We start from the raw sequence: 20,778 nt of genomic DNA, 5'->3' as shown, positions 1-20,778 counted from the left end.
CCATTTTTATTTCATCGTTATAAAACGTGTCATTATATGACGAGTGTTGCCGGTCGAACTCTCGTCGGTCTTGCGGTCGTTATAGATCTATGGCAAATTATCGGCTTGTGTTGTATGCTTTGCTCACGGTATTCCTTTAAATCTTTCTGCACTACTAAACTAATTTTACGGAAACCAAGTTCCTTATGCAGCCGCGGTTTACCCATGTCGCTAACGTGTTTACAATCGGCCTGATTGAGCAAACTTTCGCGAGGCCATTAGGTTTGTGTTGATTTATGAATGAAGTTCTGAGCGTAACCATCAATTCCTTAGGGTGTTGATGTCTTTATACAATGTAACTAGTCATTCATTAGCGGCGATAACTCTCTTTCATCTCCTATCCTTCCAGACAAACAGTTCCCTTGTCTAGCAGAACGAGAGATGGAGCGAGAAGTTTGCTTAAACGTCTTAAACAATGTTGTGGAATATTTTTTTAAAAAAAATTAAAAAATTAAATGATTCGCTTTAAGAATGGCGTCGATAACACGTTATAGAGTATCTGGACAACAATTAATTGTAGGTGGATGGTTGTTTCGACCACAGAGGTTTTGGTCAATGTCATTACGACCACAGAGGCCTGTCATTTCGACCTCAGAGGTTTCGGTCACAGTTGTTTCGACCACAGAGGTTTTGGTCATTGAGGTTTTGATCATAGTCGTGTTGACCACAGATGTTTTGATCACAGAGGTTTTGGTCAAGGTCGTTTCGACCTCAGAGGTTTTCGTTAATGTTTCGACCACAGAGGTTTCGACCACAGAGGTTTTCGCCTCGACCACAGAGGTTTCGGTCAAAGTCGTTTCGAACACAGAGGTTTTAAAATCCTAGAGGTTTCGTTAACTGTCGTTACGACCACAGACGTTTTGGTCACAGAGGTTTCGGTCACTGTCGTTCCGAATCTAGGGTTTCGGTCACTGTCGTTCTAACGACAGAGGCTTTCGGTCACAGAGGTTTAGATCACAGTCGTTTCGACCACAGAGGTTTCGGTCACACTCGTTTCCACAACAGAGGTTTTAGTTCTAAAGGTTTTGGCCACTGTCGTTTCGACCGCAGAGTGTTGGTCAATGTCGTTTCGACCACAGAGGTTTCGACCCCAGATGTTTCGGCAACATAGGTTTTGGCCACAGTCGTTTCGACCACGGAGATTTTGGTCCCAGAAGTTTCGGTATCAGATGTAAAATGAGTGCTAACTAGTTGGGGTTAAACACCCCGGCATCCGAAACTTCGTCAGTTCCAATGTCTGTCCATTAATTTGAGATGCTTGTGTGGATGCGATCTAATTGCTGGGCTTGGTTGATAACATGTTCCTGAAGCAACGACAGCGAGTTTCACAACATCTGGCCGTTGCTTGTTTACTTCACAATTCCCGAACTTATAGCTATGTTATCTACAGACACGTGAGCAGTAGCGTCCAATCAGAGGTTGTGACATCGTGACCCCCACGGAAACCTCAACATTGGATGAACCTTGAACTTTGCAACTCGATTATCACAGGTAGACATTTTAGCTCGAAACACCGAGACTTGGTTTTCGCGACGATCGAGAAATCTGATAGGCTCACAAGTTGGGCTTGTACCCAATCGAAATTAGTGCTGAAATATGCAGGGTATTACGTGAAGGCCTTGATAAGATGGGCGTAGTTAAAGCGAAATCAAGCCTTCTATTGAAGATGGATTGATAAGTAACCAGGAAGTCCGAGACTTGCTGTTCCATTCCGGTATGTTCCAGCGTGGTTTCTCCTTGTCATTGATCCACGGCAGAGAGAGAAAGGGCGAGAAACCAGGGCCCTGTGTACACGTAAACGTGTACGTTAAATAACCCTTGCCTTCATAGCACACTGTGTGTCGGTACAGAAAATAAAATATTAAATCCATTTTATTTCAAACAGTAGGACGATAAACCCCATTTCATTTCATTTTGAATCAATGTATGAGTTTTTTGTGTGTGTGTGTTTTTTTTTACATAGTTTGATTATTGATAGAAAAACATCCATCTATATCCATTTGTACATGAATAGAATATCTGGAAGATGTTAATGGATTTCTCGAAAATAAAATCTGCCCATTTTGACACAATATAATATTACGAGATATGGCTTTTTGACCATTGTGAGGCAACAATAGACTTCATTACTCATGACTGCTAACAAAAACTCGACTTTCTAACTTATGTATGTACATGCATTGGCTTTTATTCTGGGATATTTATGTAAACGTATATATCTAATACAATGTTTAAAGTCAAGGATAAATGTGTTGGTGATCACGGTGGCTAAGTGGGTAAGACGCTGGCTCGCTAGCCTGGAGGTCGGGTGTTCGATCCGTGTTCAAATTGGCGTACACGTAAAAGATCCCTTGACAGTTAGAATTCGATGTAAGAGTAGGCTGTAGTGCCGCTGTCCGGGCAAAATTTTCCTCATAGCACACTGTATGGCGTATGCCCGTCTTCATTAGCCCAGTTCGGAGCAGAACAGTAGGTCGTTAAACCTCATTTCATTTCATTTCATTTGTTTGTTTTTAACTTCGATGACCTTGTATGATGCTATTCAAATGTTAAAGGTACTGATGGACTTAATTCCATGAGTATCTACGGTGGCTCGGTGAGTAAGACTCTACGGTGGCTCAGCGAGTAAGACGCTACGGTGGCTCAGTGAGTAAGACGCTGTGGTGACTCGGTGAGTAAGACGCCACAGTGGCTCGGTGAGTAAGACTCTACGGTGGCTCGGCGAGTAAGACGCTACGGTGGCTCAGTGAGTAAGACGCCACAGTGGCTCGGTGAGTAAGACGCTGCGGTGACTCGGTGGCTCGGTGAGTAAGACTCTACGGTGGCTCGGTGAGTAAGACTCTACGGCGGCTCGGCGAGTAAGACGCTACGGTGACTCGGTGAGTAAGACTCTACGGTGGCTCGGCGAGTAAGACGCTACGGTGGCTCGGTGAGTAAGACGCTGCGGTGACTCGGTGAGTAAGACACTACGGTGGCTCGGTGAGTAAGACTCTACGGTGGCTCGGTGAGTAAGACGCTGCGGTGACTCGGTGAGTAAGACGCTACGGTGGCTCGGTGAGTAAGACCCTGGCTAAACAACAAGAAAGTCTGTGGTACGATCCCGGTGTTGAAGGAGAAAGTTCCTCTAGATTTTCAGTGTGATAGCCTGACATTACAAGAAACACAATCTAGTCCTTCGTGTGGGATGTAAATCCGAGGTTCCGTGTACACGTTGGTATGGACGCCAAAGAACCTTAGCCATTTTGATTCGATTAAGGGTATGCTTAAAAGCCGACGAATTGTCTCACGCAGAAATATACGTGTCGTTTATTTTATTATTAGGTGCAGAAACCAAGGACGTTAAACCCCATTTCATATCATGATTTTTCAAATTACTATAATTATGGTTATTCGATACACAAATCATAATATATTTTGAATTACGGACCTTTTGGTTAGTGAGTGGCTTGCCTACTTGGCTCCCGGCAACTTGTGGCTAGTGAGCCGACGCCTAACGCATGGAACCAACATGGCTCCCGCAACCTCCTGGCTAGTGCGCCGGTGCCTAACGCATGGCGTCAACATGTCTCCCGGCAACTCCTGGCTAGTCAGTGGCGCCACCTTGCCTTCCGTGAAGTCTTATTAAGACGACTAGTCCCGAAACGACCTAGCTTGTGTCGAGTGGACGTTAAACCCCATTTCTCTCTCTATTAAGACGACCGTGGTGATTGTGGAGGTATGTGTTCCAGTAAATTTTAGTATTTCTAGCCACCTATGAGATAAAGATTATAGGGTCTAGTATACAGTTTAGTGGGTGGTCCAGTGGTCTAAAGTGTTGCGCAAAGATCTCTAACTGACCGGTCGAGAAACCTTATTACGAACATCAAAGCAGGCCAAATATTTTCTGGAGCCGTGTTCAATTCTCCATAACCCATGCAAAACAGATAAATGTCTAGTTATGTAGTTTTGCGCCGGTGAATATGCATGTATTGGTTGCGAACATCAATTCTTTCCAAATATTGCATGGCAAATACCGAACCGTTAGTGCAATTCTAAGGCATCGATGCAAACTGAATCTAGTTATTTGGCCCCGGCGAGCAGGTGTGTGTTTATAAATGCTCAACTACCATGTTAAATGGTCGTGCTGTACCCGGCATCCGTGTATGACTCTACCGATTCCCAATGAACATCGTAGGTTGCTGTTAGTTAATTTAATGAGCTCGGTCCCCGCGGAGCAATATTTAACCAGAAAAATATCTTCCTATCATTCAGCTTATTGATGGAATTTAATAGATCGTTTAAAATGCCAGGACTGTTTTTAGAATTTGAAACAGTTTCTACTTGTTTTATTCAGATAATAGATTGGTTGTTTTTTAAATTTGTAACAAGCGTTTTCCATTTATCTTATTCAGAATTTAATGCGCCCGAAGATCACAAGGGACGACTTAAAGGGACCCTATATAATTTTTATCATCAATAATTAATATTAATTATGAATAATACTCTTTTCAAATTAACCTTAATTATTGCGATTTAGAGAGAGAGAGAGAGAGAGAGAGAGAGATGGGATTTAACGTCCACTCGACACAAACTAGGTCATTTCGGGACTAACATATGGTTTAATTTTGCATTTCAATAATTCGCTTGCGCGTAGGGGTCTTTAGCAGTGGGAGGAAATCGGAGGACCCGGAGAAAATCCACGAGGTCCGACAGGCGACCTTACTCCTTGTCACGTACAACCGGGGATTCGAAACCACGCCAGTAAACTCAATGACAGGCTTTATGATACAGTGCGCACGTGCTAACCATTCAGCCATCCAACCCCCCTGTTCTAGGTTTGCTCTATGAAGAGCCACGGTGGCTAAGTGGGTAAGATGCTGGCTTGCTAGCCTGGAAGTCGCTTGTTTGATCCCAGCATTGGTAAAGAAAGTTCATCGGGATTTTCCGGTTTCCCCTTGTCAGTGGTGCAGGACGGAGGGCCTGATAAGAACAGCCGTCCAAAAACTGAGGTCCCATATCATCACTGGCCTACACGTAAAATATTTCCTTTGGCAGTTGGATTTCGATATAAGAATAGAGCGTAACGCCGCTGCCCGGGCACAATTCCCCTCATAGCACACTGTATGGCGCATGTCCTTTTTTCATTAGCCTAGTCGGAGCAGAACAGCTGGACGCTAAATCCCATTTCATTTCACTTGTGACAGTTCACCACAGGGTGTTTGTTATTCATTATCCCGGTTGGGCCGAGAAAGTTCATCCAGATTTTCGGGCGTTGTTTCCCCTTGTCAGTGATGCAGGACAGCGGGCCTGACAAGGACAGTTGTCTAGTCATTCGGATGGGACAAAAACCAAGGTCCCGTGTACATATTGGCGTGCACGTAAACGATCCCTTGGCACTTGGAATTCGATATAAGAGTAGGCCGTAACGCCGCTGCCCGGGCAAAGTTTCCCTCATAGCACTCTATATGGCGTACACCCGTCTTCGTTAGCCCAGTTTAGGAGCAGAACAGTAGGATGTTAAACCCCATTTCATTTCATTTCATTTCATTAACACTTAATTGATTTTTGGCCTTTCAATTCAGATATTTTGCGCTCTGGCAGTTTATCACAATGTGTGGTATTAGAATATTAATTATAAATCATAATTACACTACATTAATACGTTTATATACATGCAGATATAGATATTAAGTTGCTATGATTCGTGATTGCTCTCCTAGACAGCTGTGGTGAGTTATATTCACCAATCATATTTCATCTGATGGGTGGTGGTCCCGAGCTGCTTATCACCTACAAAGTAATTTTCAGGCCAAAACAATTGATGGATGGGTTATTAGAACATTAATTATGAATCATAATTACACTTTGCTCTCACTTCCCAGATCTTATGAATCGGTTTAGCCGAGCTTTGTTTTCTGCATTTGCACAGAATAATAAGGCGAATCTGTTTACGGTTACGTATCGGAGCCTATTGTGGGGGAGGTGTGTGTGTGGGGGTGTGTGGGTGGAGGTGGGATCATTTTGTCCTCTCATTTCTAAAGTCATAACAATCGACCTTGGCGTGTTTTAGTGCAGTCGACACTGAAATTTATGTAATCTGAGTCTGCGCTATTTTCCGGAGCCATACTCAGTACTTATACTCAGTACTTGCGCTAGAAATGCTAGGAAGTGAATAGTATGCACTTGTTTTGCCTAAATATGTAATGTGTCTGTTTATATTAACCGTAAACAACGTTTTGTTTTGGTGGTGGCCTTGTGGTGTCGCGCTTCCATCTCCATCTGCCTGGTCCCCACTGACTTAAGGTGTTAACGTATGTGGTTTTGAGTGATGCCTACCGAACCTCGAGAGTTGACCACTGTGTCCTCCCACAGGAAAGATCCCCTGCGTCCTCAGGTGCGCATGCGGGTGAATATACTAACATAAAACAACTTTTTTTTACGATATCACCATGCAAACAACAACTGTATTAGTTTGTTTTTATAATGTACAATGATTCAAACGGTGGAAATACAGAATGTTTCACCATATGTTACAGACCCTACACCTTGTCACGTACAACCGGGGAATCGAAACCCCGCCAGTTGACTCAATGACAGACCGTATGATACAGTGCGCGCGTGCTAACCATTCGGCCATCTAACCACCTGCGCACAAAACAAGAAAATGAATTGGCGTATAATAAAATATAAGACCCTACTGTCCTGCCCCGACTGAGCTGATCAAGACGCGATAAATATTAAATATCAAACACGCAACGTCTTCTTAAGTTTACTAATAAAACTAAAATCGATGAACTTTTTCTATTGTTGTTTGTTAGTTGTATTTTACGTCCGCTCCCACCGAGGTGATATCGTAGACAATCTTTTCCTATTAAAAGAAAACAGATCTTATAATTGTAGCAGGTTTTACCACTATGATCCCAAGGTCGGAACCTCTCCCAGTAAACAATCTTTTACATGTGTAATACTTAGAACCATTTCATTAAAGCTGTCCTAAGATAAAAATTGACCAGGATTCTCTGTCACGTTTGATCCACCGTGTTCGTTGGAAACATATACAACCAGTGTGGCGATGAGTTTCATGAAAGGGAAACCTATCTTCTTAATGGCCTGTTATTTGTGCCGAAACAGTCTTCTGTATTGATCAAAACCGAGTGATTTTCCGTGGAGTGGTTATAACGACACCCCTTTCAATACACGATAGGCTGGAGAACATCTCCGTTGACAGCCCGTTATTTTACCAAGTCTACGACTTTTGTGGGGATTCCTATTGCCTTTTGTAATCACTCGACGTTCACAGACAAGTTTTTAGATTGAAAAAAAATTAGACGAGAATTGAATGAACTGGGTGCTTTTCATGTCTATAAGAAAAGGTGTTTTGTTACTTTTACTTCTAAACCAGACGCCGTTTGGCCTGTGTAATGCCCGAAGTACTTTCACACGGTTCATCCAATCTCCAAACTGTCAAAGTTTTCCCTTTAAATTTTTGGTCAGTTGTTTGAGTGAAGTGGCTGAAGGAGTTCGAGTGATGCTCATATCAGCATTCGTGATTGCGAAAGATCAATACCGCATACTCGCGCGGATCACGTGGCCATTTCGAGCGACGGCAATGAATCGCGGTTTTCATGCAAAGCTCACAATGAACATTCTCATGTAGTGTAATGGTCGTGTAAATTAATTTTCAAGTTTAACGATGGACATTATCCTTTCTCATCATGGATCTTTATTCCATTTATAAATTGATATTTCATAAAAGAACACCAGAGCACAAGAAAACTACGTAAGTTTATAATATTATTTTTTTTTTATCAGCGTGTGTGTTTTTAATATCGTTTTTTCACCCACAAAACACGCGAATATCTTTAATGTGTAAAGTTTATTTGGGAAACTGAACACGAACTGTTATGTTAGCATCTCTTACTGTCAGTTATCTCAACACGATTTTCTTGTGATAAAACACGTTTTATTAATAGCGTTTAGATCTAATCGTGTTTTCTTACTTCACTTCATGTTTTTCTTTCGTTCCCTTTTATCAAATCCAAATTTTTAATGTTTTCTGTTAACGGACTTGGCAGGAGAATCTACCTAGTATCATGTTCAAATCGGGGTGGATTTCAGAAACTTCTTTGTAATTGATTTACGTGACAGCTAACTAATGATTCCTTTGTTCAAGGATATAGAAAATAAACATTCCCTTTTAAAAAAAAAAAAAAAATATGGAAGATTCCGATGATGGATAATAAATTTTAGACGTTTAATTTGATTTCGAGAAAGAATAATTTGAAAATATACAAGCATCATTCTATTGGGGTGCCGTTTTGGAAATAAATTAACTAATTATCTTTTCATGCCAGCTTGTCGGGCCATAAATTTTCTGACTAGCTTGTCTGTGTAGAAAGGCTTACAAGATGAATAGTAGTAACATAAAGTATGTAAAAATTTTAAACAGATATCTTATATTTAGCTGGCCTATTGCCAGATCAAAATTTAGAATACGCTAGAGTAAAATATTTAAAAAGATTATCTTGTCAAGCGTCACTCGTCTTTCGAATTAAAGATTCAGGAATTTAGTGCTTTTCTTGAATGGTTATATGTATATGTTTTTTTTTTCTTTATTAAATTCATGAAATTTTGATATAGCTATAACCCAAGGTATAAAATACAACAATTATATTTTCTTGAATTGATGGGAAGTTGGTATAAGGATATTAAGATTCGTTAAAATTTTTTGTAGCTATCACTAAAGAAATGAATTGAAATGGGGTTTAATGTCCCACTGTTCTTCTCCGGTTGGGCTAATGAAGGGGTTGGATGGCTGAATGTTTTACAAGAAAAAAGAAGCACGTGCGCGCTGTATCATAAGGCCTGTCATTGAGTCAACTGGCGTGGTTTCGATTTCACGGTCGTACGTGACAAGGAGTAAGGTCTCCTGTACAACCTCAGGGGTTTCCCCGGGCCCTCCGGTTTCCTCCTACTGCGAATAATTGAAAGAAAATTGAACCATATGTTTGTCCCGACATGATCTAGTTTGTGTCGAGTGGACGTTAAACCCCATTTCTCTCTCTCTCTCTCTCAAGAAAAAATAATTGTTGTATCTTCATACTTTAGGCTATAGCTTTATAAAAATTTCATGAATTTAATAAAAAAACCCAACCCAATCCATATACAAATAACCATTCCAGAACAGCACTTAATTCCCGAATTATCTCTCTCTCTGGGCTAATGAAGACAGAGCTATCACCAATTGTATATGAGATTTATATTAGCACGGGTAATACTGAGTGTTAATTCCCGGGTTAATAAACCCTGTAATTAACAAGTCAGCCGTTAATGAGAAATATATTACCTTTCGAATCCCCGGTTGTACGTGACAAGGAGTAGGGTCGCCTGTCCAACCTCGTGGGTTTTCTCCGCGTCCTCCGGTTTCCTCCCACTGCTATAAAGACCCCTACGCGCAAGCGAATTATTGAAATAAAATTAAACCATATGTTAGTCCCGAAATGACCTAGTTTGTGTCGAGTGGACGTTAAACCCCATTTCTTTCTCTCTCACCCTCTCTCTTTATTAAAACAATTTTGCAATAGAAAAAAAACCCCATTGAAATCGAACACGGTTGCATAGTTTGAACTTAAACACCGTCATATTTATGTGTCCTAGACAAAAAAGTAATAATAACTCAATCTTTTAAGTACACACGTACAAAATAGTAGTATTTTGAACTTTTCAGATATAAATGAACGATCTATGCCTTAGAAGAATAGAAGGCTGGAGGAGGCGGGGGGAAAATGGTTACCGCATGCATGCGCGTTGGATCAGAAGGTCTGTCATTGAACCAAGTAGCGTTGCGAGGTTTCGAGTTTCGATTCCTCGCTTGTACGTGACAAGGATTAGGGTCCAGTGAACGTTGCCCCCCCTCTCTCTCTCTCTCTTTAAAGAATAGGTTAGGATCTCACGTGTTTTCGTTTAACGTGGTTTCCCCTTGTCAGTGGTGCAAAACGGAGGGCCTGGCAAGAACAGCTGTCTAGTCCTTCGGATGAGACGAAAAAATGGGGTCCCGTGTATACATTGGAATGCACGTAAAAGATCCCTCGGCAGTTGGAATTCGATATAAGAGTAGGCGATAGTGCCCGGACAAAATTTCCCTCATAGCACACTGTATGGCATATGGAATTCGATATAAGAGTAGGCCGTAGTGCCTCTGTGCGGGCAAAATTCTCTCATAGCACTCTGTATGGCGTATGCCCGTCTTCATTAGCCCAGTATAGGAGCAAAACAGTAGGACGTTTAAAAACCCTATTTCATTTCATTTCGTTTTCGTTTAATTCATCTTGCACCCAACTCAAACTAGGTTATTTTGTGACTAACATACAATACGTTTTTATTTCAACAAGGTAATATAATGACTCAGTGAATGACACGTTGTCTTGCTAGCCTGGAGGTTCCATGTTCGACCCCGATGTTGACCGTGTAAATTCATCGGGATTTTTCGGCGCGATTCTCCTGTGTCAGTGGTAACTGTAACAAATAAATCCGTGAAAAAACGTTAAAAATTCCGGAAACAAAAAATACCAGGAAAATTTTATCCGTATTTGTTTTTCCTGTGAGTTACAGAAATTCCTTCAATTAACAGAAATACCATTTTCAATAAATACAGAAAAAAAAATCCTGGTAATTTTTGTTTCCTGAGCATGAAAGTGATAAAAATTTCACTGAATTAACCATTGACTCTATACGCGCGTGTGAAATAGCTTTATTTAACGCCCGCTTCTTTATACACAACCTTTTGCCGCTAATATAAGAATACGGAATATCCCAATCGAGGGAGACGAGCGCAAGGTATCATAAACCGCTACTCGTCTGTGATTTGACCGGTTAGAAGCTTTCAGATGTAGGCTTGCCGTAGTAGAGGCAAACCGGCTTATACTAGCCAATCGGTTAAACTCTCTGGATTTAAGCGTACTTGATTACCAGATAGTATAACCTATACATACAGATGTGGTTGGTTTCTGGGGGTTTTACGTCCACTTCCACCTAAGGTGATATTGTAGGCAAACATACAGAGCGTTAAAACATATTTTTATACATTTATAAAAATACTTACAATCTGATTAACGTATGACGAATAACGATACACTTTATAGATCTTATAAATAATGGAAATTAGATATACATGAAATGTAATATACCATAATTTACAAAATATGACTCTTCATATTATGGTTAATAAATTGAAATGAATATTATAACATGATAATTATCAGGAATGATTATATAAGTACGACGATTACTTATCGTTACATTTGCAAACAGAAATAATCTGTAAATGCCTAGTCATTCCACAGTTTACCCCGGAAAATAGCAGAATTAAGTTCATTATAGAATGGAATAAAACATTTTATCCCTAAATTTCACGGAAATTCCTGGTCATTCCAACGTTTATTCCGTAAAATAAGAGAATTAAGTCCATTATATAGAAGGGAATAAAACATTTTATCCCTAAATTTCACGGAAATTCCTGGTCATTCCAACGTTTATTCCGTAAAATAACAGAATTAAGTCCATTATAGAAGGGAATAAAACATTTTATCCCTAAATTTGACGGAAATTTCCTGTTTAATACTGAATATTCCATAGAAATACATAAAACACGTAATTTGAAGAAATAATTCACACTTTTAACACATGTTCTCCAAAAAAGTCATCGATTAACACAGAAAAACAGGTGTTAAACTAAGGACTTCGGCCACATAAAAAATGGATATTTTTTCAGCGTGGTTACCGGGCAGATGTCCTGACAATTGACAATGTATATATAGTTGTTCGGATTGGACGCAAACCCGAGTTCCAATGTACGCACTGGCTTGCACGCATAATAACCATTGGGAGCTGGAATTGGATAGAAGTGTAAGCCGCAGAACCACTGTCCGGGCAAATCATTCCGCTTATCACAGTAAAAGATCAGTAGGACCTTAAACGCCATTTCATTTAATCTCTCTCTCTCTCTCTCTCTCTCTCTCTCGCTCTCTCTCTCTCTCTCGCACACACATGGTACAGTATAGAAGATCAGCAGGACGGTAAACGCCATTTCATTTCATCTCTCTCTCTCTCTCTCTCGCTCTCTCTCTCTCCCCCTCTCCCTCTCTCTCTCTCTCTCTGGACAACCGATACCACTACTGCCAAGACTAACAGTACATAAATCATCAGTCGGATGACACGCTGTGAAATTACACCTGCTTTTGATGAGGTTTTATGATGAAGAAGATGGGGGTTAGAGGGGTCACCATTTATCTCGGATTAATTATAGATCATATATCCATAAAGCCTGATAATTACCCTTTTGATTAATATTGTTAATCACTAGAAAGGACAACATTAGCAAGAGGAGATCTATCCTTTATTAAAGATTCATTATGGGAGATTAGATAAAGAGTTGGCAGTTCTCACTATAATAGTTAAAAACTAGATAATGTAAAGGGAATATGCTGAAGATTTCAGTCAAATTGATCCACCCAGACCAAATTAAGGTCAAATAAAGGGTACGATGGACGTATTTGTCCGGGAGGCCATTTCAGAAGAGCCTTGGTTCGATGTGACTCAGATAGTTTTACCCGAAATTGGTTGTTCCACAGAAAGCTTATACAATTTGCTACCAGATGGCGCCATTAACTGAGGTCCGTTGAAAACGTGACTTCGATCGTTCTTCCCCGGGACTCTTCAAATGACATCGCGTCGTTGTTAAACAAGAGATGAGAGAGAGAGAAATGAGGTTTAACGTCCACTCGACACAAACTAGGTCATTTCTGGACTAACATATGGTTCAATTATATTCCCATAATTCGCTTGCGCGTAGGGGTCTTTAGCAGTGGGAGGAAACCGGAGGACCCGGAGAAAACCCAAGAGGTTGGACAGGCGACCCTACTCCTTATCACGTACAACCGGGAAATCGAAACCCCGTCAGTTAACTTAATGACAGACTTTGTGATACAGCGCGCATGTGCTAACCATTCAGCCACCCAACCCCCCAAACAAGAGATTAGGCGAATGCAAAAGAATGAGTTTAACGACTAGGCCCCCGGATCCATTCAGTTGATCTGATATATGTGCGTTTGTTACGTGTCTGTATATAGTGTCGTGTCCGTAGGTTTGTCTTGTGCAATCCCTCTCCACTTACTATTACGTGTCTGCACGGACCGGTATAATGGCCATGCATAGCGTAACATCCGACGTACTAGACACCTTTCTATTCCAACCTCCCTTCCCACACCAAGGACAAGGGGAACCCCAGCTGGATAATCCAAAGACACACAGGGATCAAACCCTAACTGTCCCCTTTCTACAATATTGACTTAATTGTCCCCTATCTACATTTTAAACCTACCCGACCACTTTTTACAATATTATCCTAATTGTCTTCTTTCTACATTATTACCCCAATTGTCACAATTTAAACCTAACTGACCCTTTTCTACAGTATTACCTTAATTGTCCCTTATCTACATATTACACCTAACTGTCCCCTTTCTGTAATATTACCCTAATTGTCCCCTTTCTTCATTTGAACCCTAACTGCCTCCTTTCTACATTATCACCTAAATTTTAAACCAAACTGTCCCCTTTTTGCAACAATACCCTCATTGTCCCCTGTCTACACTTAACCCCAACTGCCCCCTACAATATAACCACAATAACTGCACTATGACACTATACCTCTTCTACATTAGCCCGCCCGTCTTCATAAGCCCAGTTTAGGAGCAGAACAGTAGGACGTTAAACCTCCATGTTATTTCATTTCATTTCATTTTATTTCATTTCTTTCTACACTTGTCGATATCACTCTGAAATATTGCCCCAGGCAGCGCTAACAAGTCACATTTGTCGTGCACAAGGCCGACAATGCCTGATATCAGTTTTCATTTGAGTGGCCCACCGATAACTAACAAATGCGTGTCAGATTTTAGTGTTAATTATATACCGTTCTATTTAATATCAAACTACCCAGAGTATGTATACATGTAGATCGATATAGGTTGTTGTCCACATATCATTTTACATTGAGCGTGAAATATATATATATATATATATTTTTACTTTTATACGAGTTCATAGCTTCACGTCTAGACAAATTGTTCATGCCTAACGCATATACTCCGTATATTAATTCACAATAGGCTACTCACAAGGCTTTGAAATGGACCCAGGAAGCATGTGATATTTCCTGGCTTTTAATGAAACCACCGAACTATGATGCACGCATGATAAATTAGCAGCCCTGCCAGTTCGGTCAATAGCAGGTTAAATCAACAATCTAAATGGATAACTGTAAACAGTAAGGTCGTTGATACAGTGTTTAAGAGAGATAGAGAGAGAGAGGGAGAGAGAGAGAGAGAGAGATTTATTTCAATAATTCGTTTGTGCGTAGGTTGTTTGTTTAGCAGTGGGAGGAACCCAGACTAAATCCACGAGTTTGGACAGACGACCCTTCTGTTTGTCACCTACAACCGGGGAATCGAAACCCCGCCAGTTGACTCAATGACAGACCGTATGATACAGCGAGCACGTGCTAACCATTCGGCCATCCAAACCCCCAGAGAGAGAGAGAGAGAGAGAGAGAGAGAGAGTATATCGTCCAATCGACCCAAACTAATCCATTTTCAGACTAACATATGTTTCAAATTACGGCGTGTATTCGGTGTGAGGTGCACGGAACTGTGGGTAACCCATTAGAAACATCAACATCGTTTGGTTAATTAAACAAATGTCTGACGTCATAGGGTCAAAAGTCGCTCGTACGACCCCTGACGCGACTTTCCACTACAACCGGTCAGATCTTCAGGTAGTGTAGGCTATCGAAAGTATTAAAAAAAAAAACGAAACGAAATATAGATCTGTATTTTAATCCGATTGGGAACATGGTCATATCCAAACTCAGTATGTTTTCGCCTCTTTATTACCGAAATGAAATGAAATGGGGTTTAACGTCCCACTGTTCTGCTCCTATGCTGGGCTAATGAAGACGGGCATGCGCCATATAGTGTGCTATGGGGGAAATTTTGCACGGGCAGCGACACTATCGCCTACTCTTATATCGAATTCTAACTGCCAAGCGATCTTTTACGTGCATTCTAATGTATACACGGGACCTCGGTTTTTCGTCTCATCCGAAGGACTAGACAGCTGTCCTTGTCAGGCCCTCCGTCCTGCATCACTGACAAGGGGGAAGCACGTCGGAAAATCTGGATGAACTTTCTCGGCCAATGCAGGGATCGAACACCCGACCTCCAGACTAGCGAGCCAGCGTCTTACCCACTTAGCCACGTGATCCCTCTTTATTACCGGGACATAGAGCGTATTTTAACTGGTGAATAAGTGACAGGTCATTTTCTCCCCAAAATTGCATCGGGTGCGAGGCTCCACATAAACAGGGTCCCACCGAAAACCACGTATACAGAATTTTAACCAAAATTTTGTTTGGTTGGTCCGATTTAGTTACCTGCGATGATAGAGATTTTTATCAGAAGTCACCTGGGAACAGAGAAATGAGACACCGGATGACAATTTAAGCGCACACCTTTGGTGTGAATACCGGAAGTAGTAAATTGAATTATATAACGGACGTTAGAACCATAATTGAACATACATTATGCAAGAGTTAAATCTGCCCATTACAGGCCCTTCTTTAGGCCTGAAATGTTATCTAAATTATTAATTAGATATTAATTAACTTATTCAGGCCATAATCAACTGTAGATGGCATCGCTAGCCTGCGATATTTACTGGATTAGGATCCGATTTGCTGCTTCTGATTAAATCAAAAAATGGATAATTGAGACTATGTTTTTTTATCGTATCGACTTTAGTAATGATAATCGAGGCTAGGCCGAAAATTCAATCGCTAAATTCTCGGTTCAGAGTTGATCAATTTGACTGAAATTTTCAGCAAATTCCCTTTACATTATCTAGCTTTTAACTATTATAGTAAGAACTGCCAGCACTTTATCTAATCTCCCATAATGTATCTTTAATATTGTTAGAAATGTTAAAGTTTCTTACGTTCCATCATTTTGGAAATTTAAAATTCAAATTGTATAGGTATTTTATCTATACCAAGTACATGTAAAAGATATTTTATATTCAAAAATCTTGTAAATTTGTTGTTCAATTTATTAAAATGAAAAATTAAATCAATCTATGGATTATCCTAATCTTATTTTACACCTGTGTCAACTTTTACACCTTTTTCCAGGACAAGCCGCATAAATCCTTTCCTACTCCTGGAGATTTAAAAAGTCACATGTATGTTCATAATGGATTTTGGCCCACCATAATGTATCTTTAATTTAGACCGGTTTCCTCCCACTGCTAAAGACCCCTACGCGCAAGCGAATTATTGAAATAAAATTGAACCATGTGTTAGTCCCGAAATGACCTAGTTTGTGTCGAGTGGACGTTAAACCCCATTTCTCCCCCTCTCTCCTCTCTCTCTCCTCTCTCTCCTCTCTCTCTCTCTCTCTCTCTCTCCCCCTCTCTCTCTCTCTTACTCTCTCTCTCTCCCCCTCTCTCTCTCTCTCCCGGGTCCTGACAAATCGAATAAATGTTAATGATATGAAATGGGGTTTAACGTCCTTGGTTTCTGCACCTAATAATAAAATAAACGACATGTATATTTCTGCGTGAGACATTTCGTCGGCTTTTAAGCATACCCTTAATCGAATCAAAATGGCCAAGGTTATTTGGCGTCCATACCAACGTGTACACGGATCCTCGGATTTCTATCCCACACGAAGGACTAGGCTATGTTTCTTGTAATGTCAGGCTATCACACTGAAAATCCAGAGGAACTTTCTCGTTCAACACGGGGATCGTATCACAGACTTTCTTGTTGTTTAGCCAGGGTCTTACTCAGCGAGTCACCACAGCGTCTTACTCACCGAGCCACCGTAGCGTCTTACTCGCCGAGCCACCGTAGCGTCTTACTCACCGAGTCACCGCAGCGTCTTACTCACCGAGCCACTGTGGCGTCTTACTCACCGATTCACCGCAGCGTCTTATTCACCGAGCCACCGTAGTGTCTTACTCGCCGAGCCACCGTATTGACCTAGTTTGTGTCGAGTGGACGTTAAACTCCATTTCTCTCTCTTTAATTTAGATTAATAATAAGAATACTAAACAAGACAAATCCTTTATGCCCACAGTAATGCTTGTTATTAAAATATCTTTAGAATCATTAACAGCAACAAAATCATTAATTAAGCTGTTTATCTGTTTTACTTTCCTTATCGGAGCATGATTCTCTTAGTTTCATAATTAGTGTGTGTGAAATGGCTTTATTTAATGTCCGCTTCCACCGAGTTGATATCGCAGACAATTCATAATTAATGTGTGTTAAATAGCTTTATTTAATGATGATGCAGCAGGTAGGACGAGGAAAACGAAATGAATTGAAATCGGGTTTAACGTCCTACTGTTCTGTTCCGAACTGGGATAATGAAGAAGGGCATACGTCATACAGTGTGCTATGAGGGAAATTATGCCCGGACAGCGGCACTATGGCCTACTCTTATATCAAATTCCAAATTACGTGCGCGCCAATGTGTACACGGGACCTAGGTTTTTCGTCCCATCCGAACGACTAGACAGCTGTCCTTGTCAGGCCCTCCGTCCTGCATCACTGACAAGGGGGAACGACGCTGGAAAAATCTGGATGAACTTTCTCGGTCAATGCAGGGATCGAACACCCGACCTCCAGGCTAGCGAGCCAGCGTCTTACCCACTTAGCCAATGTGACCCCCGACGAGGAAAACATGTAACGCATGAAGCGTTGGGAAAGCATACGTTATTCTACTTTAATTAAGCTTGTAAATGAAATGAAATGCTGGTAAACCTCCTTCAATTCCACTCCGACTGACATGGGGGAAGCAGGCCGGTATAGAACACGCCATAACAAAGAAATCGCCGAATAAGATAATTAATATGGCCAGATATGTGCTTTGAGGAAAATTTTGTCTGGACAGCGGCACAACGGCCTACTCTTATAACGACTTCCAACGATCAGTGGTTCTTTAACGAGCACGCCAACGCAATGAGACTTCGCCTTTCCGTCCCATCCGAGAGATCATACGTTACCCCTTGCCTGACCCCCCGCCCTGTACTGCTGACAAGGTTGGTCCATGACGGGATCGAACACGGGACTTCCGGGGTAGCGCATATCAAAGACACCGCGAAATAAGATAATCAATTAATATGCCGACATGTATCAATGGGGAGTATTTTAACAAGTATAAGCCTACTGTGGACCAGGAACCACGCACGGCGATATATTAAAAATCGAAGTCAGCCAGTCGATGATCAATTGTCAAAGATAAAAAGCCCGTCATGTTTCTAGTCATCGATGAGCAATTGTCCACGAAAAAAAGCCTGCCAAGTTTCATGGCGATCGTAATGCATTAGCGGAGACGTCGGTAATTATTTTCAAATAGCGTCGTCACTAAGAGAGATAGAGAGAGAAATGGGGTTTAACGTCCACTCGACACAGACTAGGTCATTTCGGGACTAACATATGGTTTAATTTTATTTCAATAATTCGCTTGCACGTAAGGGTCTTTAGCAGTGGGAGGAAACCGGCGAACCCGGAGAAAACACACGAGGTTGGATCATCACTAAGAAGAATAGCACGACGAAGTGTGGTGCTCGCGGCCTAGTTCCTCGTTTGAAAATAATTACATTCTAAATTCAGAAAAAGATAAAGAAAAAAATTCCAACAAAGCAAAACCCATTCGAGATCCTGGAATCAGACAGCGGGAATGCAGGAAGTAGAATTGCAAGTAGCTAATTAGCTGTCTTAATCTCCATCGCCATGGAAATATTTCTTCTATTTCAGTGAAATATAGTTATGGTCTGCGTTCAGACGAATTTGGAATAAGAAAAAAAGCATACTCGGAAATACAGAACAGAAAACTACGCGAGTTGAAAATCTTTCAATTCTGGTGGTGACATTTGGGACTTTAAATTATTAATTGAAAATACGTCGAACTGTAATTACAGGCTCATATAGTGATAATAACATATTCAGTTACTTCTCGTATAAATGGAATCGACTTAATAAAAAAAAAGAAGTTAAAATCGATTTATCGATGAGGTCTGTGGATATTGATACAGTACAATAATATACTCTAATGAAATGAAACGGGGTTTAATGTCCTACTGTTCTGCTCCTAAACTGGGCTAATGAAGACGGGCATACGCCATACAGTGTGCTATGAGGGAAATTTTTCCCGGGCAGCGGCGCTACGTCCTACTCTTATATCGAATTCCAACTGCCAAGGGATCTTTTACGTGCACGCCAATATGTACACGGGACCTCATTTTTTCGTCCCATCCAAACGACTAGACAGCTGTCCTTGTCGGGCCCTCCGATACTCTATTGACCTATGGTGAATGTAGGATATCTGAAAAAGGGAAGGGGACGGTGAAATGAAATGAAATGGACTTTAACGTCTTACTGTTCTGCCCCGCCATGACGACAATATGTTTAGAAGTTGACAACAGACTAAATTTTATTAAAATAACCGTGGACAAGACACAGTTCATCATTCCGTCTGTTATCTGGACGGGGACCCGTCGTTCAAAATCCATCCGTTAATTGTCGTGTTCCAATCGGTGAACCGAGCTTCAAAATAAAACGAAATCAGCGATAAACACAGGAACCGTCTAGACAATAACACTTTCATATCTATAAAATAAATTGACGTCATTATCCCAAGATAAATAAAAACATGAACGGAATATTTTTTCCATATTAAGTGGTCTCAAGAATGCCGAAAACGGTGGCCAATTTGTAATTCTGAGACGAGTATAGTTACTTGGAATTCACCCCTACAGTATATCTATTAATTCTCCCCTGGCGCAGTAATTAGGGTTTAATGCCTCATAACATCGTAAATATGGACGAAACATAACAGAAAGAGACTGGCATTCACAGCCTGTGGTGGAAACAGTCGCAAAATAAAAAGACAAGCAAAAAATGCCCTGTGGAATATGGATTGGAAAGTTGTATCTACACTATAAAGAGTTCTTTCTTTTAAGAGAGAGAGAGAGAGAGGGAGAGAGAGAGGGGGGAGAGAGAGAGAGGGGGGGAGAGAGAGAGGGAGAGAGAGAGAGGGAGGGAGATGGGGGGAGGGAGAAGGATTATGAAACTAACACATATGGTTTAAATTTATTTCAATAAATCGATTGCAGTACGAGAACCCCCCCCCCCATCCCCCTCGCGGTTGGACAGGCAACCCTATCCTTGTGACGTCGATATTCCCCCCACCCCCCAGGATAAAAGAAACGAACAGACTAACAAAACACACACAGAGTAGCGGTTAAAATCGTTATTCTGGAAACCGAAAAAAAAAGTCTCTTTTATATAGATGTATAGATTTTATATATGGGGCTATTTATTTTGTATTTGGTGCAATATCGAATACCGGTTTTGACTATTAATGATTAATGCTTTATTATTGATGTTAGAAAGAACAATGGAAATTATTCAGCCCGGTATCTCAGCTTGTTTTATGCAAAACAACAATTTCACTAACAATCGTGAATTTTTAAACCTTATTAACAGCTCTTTTTATGAAAGTCAATTGCGGATATTTTTCAATCCAATTCCAGTTCATTTCAATATTAAAAAAAATGTAGGCATGAAAATTTATGGCGGATAGTTTTCAATTCATTTGGATTGACAGCAGTATTGGTTAAACATACATTATCCAAGAG

The 20,778-nt window shown here is 40.8% G+C and overlaps 1 protein-coding gene across 2 annotated transcripts in view; it reads left to right on the top strand.

The window, feature by feature from the left end:
- LOC126827271 (G-protein coupled receptor dmsr-1) overlaps nucleotides 1-20,778 on the top strand; it is an 87,451-nt gene that overhangs the window by 29,739 nt on the left and 36,934 nt on the right. Inside the window, exon 1 of one of the 2 annotated variants that reach the window (XM_050556553.2) lies at nucleotides 7,667-7,798. The exons of the other annotated variant lie outside the window; for it this stretch is intronic. The gene's annotated coding sequence lies outside the window, so the exon portion shown is untranslated. Of the gene's footprint in view, nucleotides 1-7,666; nucleotides 7,799-20,778 lie in introns of those variants that run through there. 2 annotated transcript variants of the gene reach the window in all.

This window comes from Patella vulgata, chromosome 7 (assembly GCF_932274485.2).
Source record: "Patella vulgata chromosome 7, xgPatVulg1.2, whole genome shotgun sequence".
Classification (NCBI taxonomy): Eukaryota; Metazoa; Mollusca; class Gastropoda; family Patellidae; genus Patella; species Patella vulgata.
The sequence above is the reverse complement of the archived record's forward strand: the minus strand, read 5'-3'. Positions and strand labels throughout refer to the sequence as shown.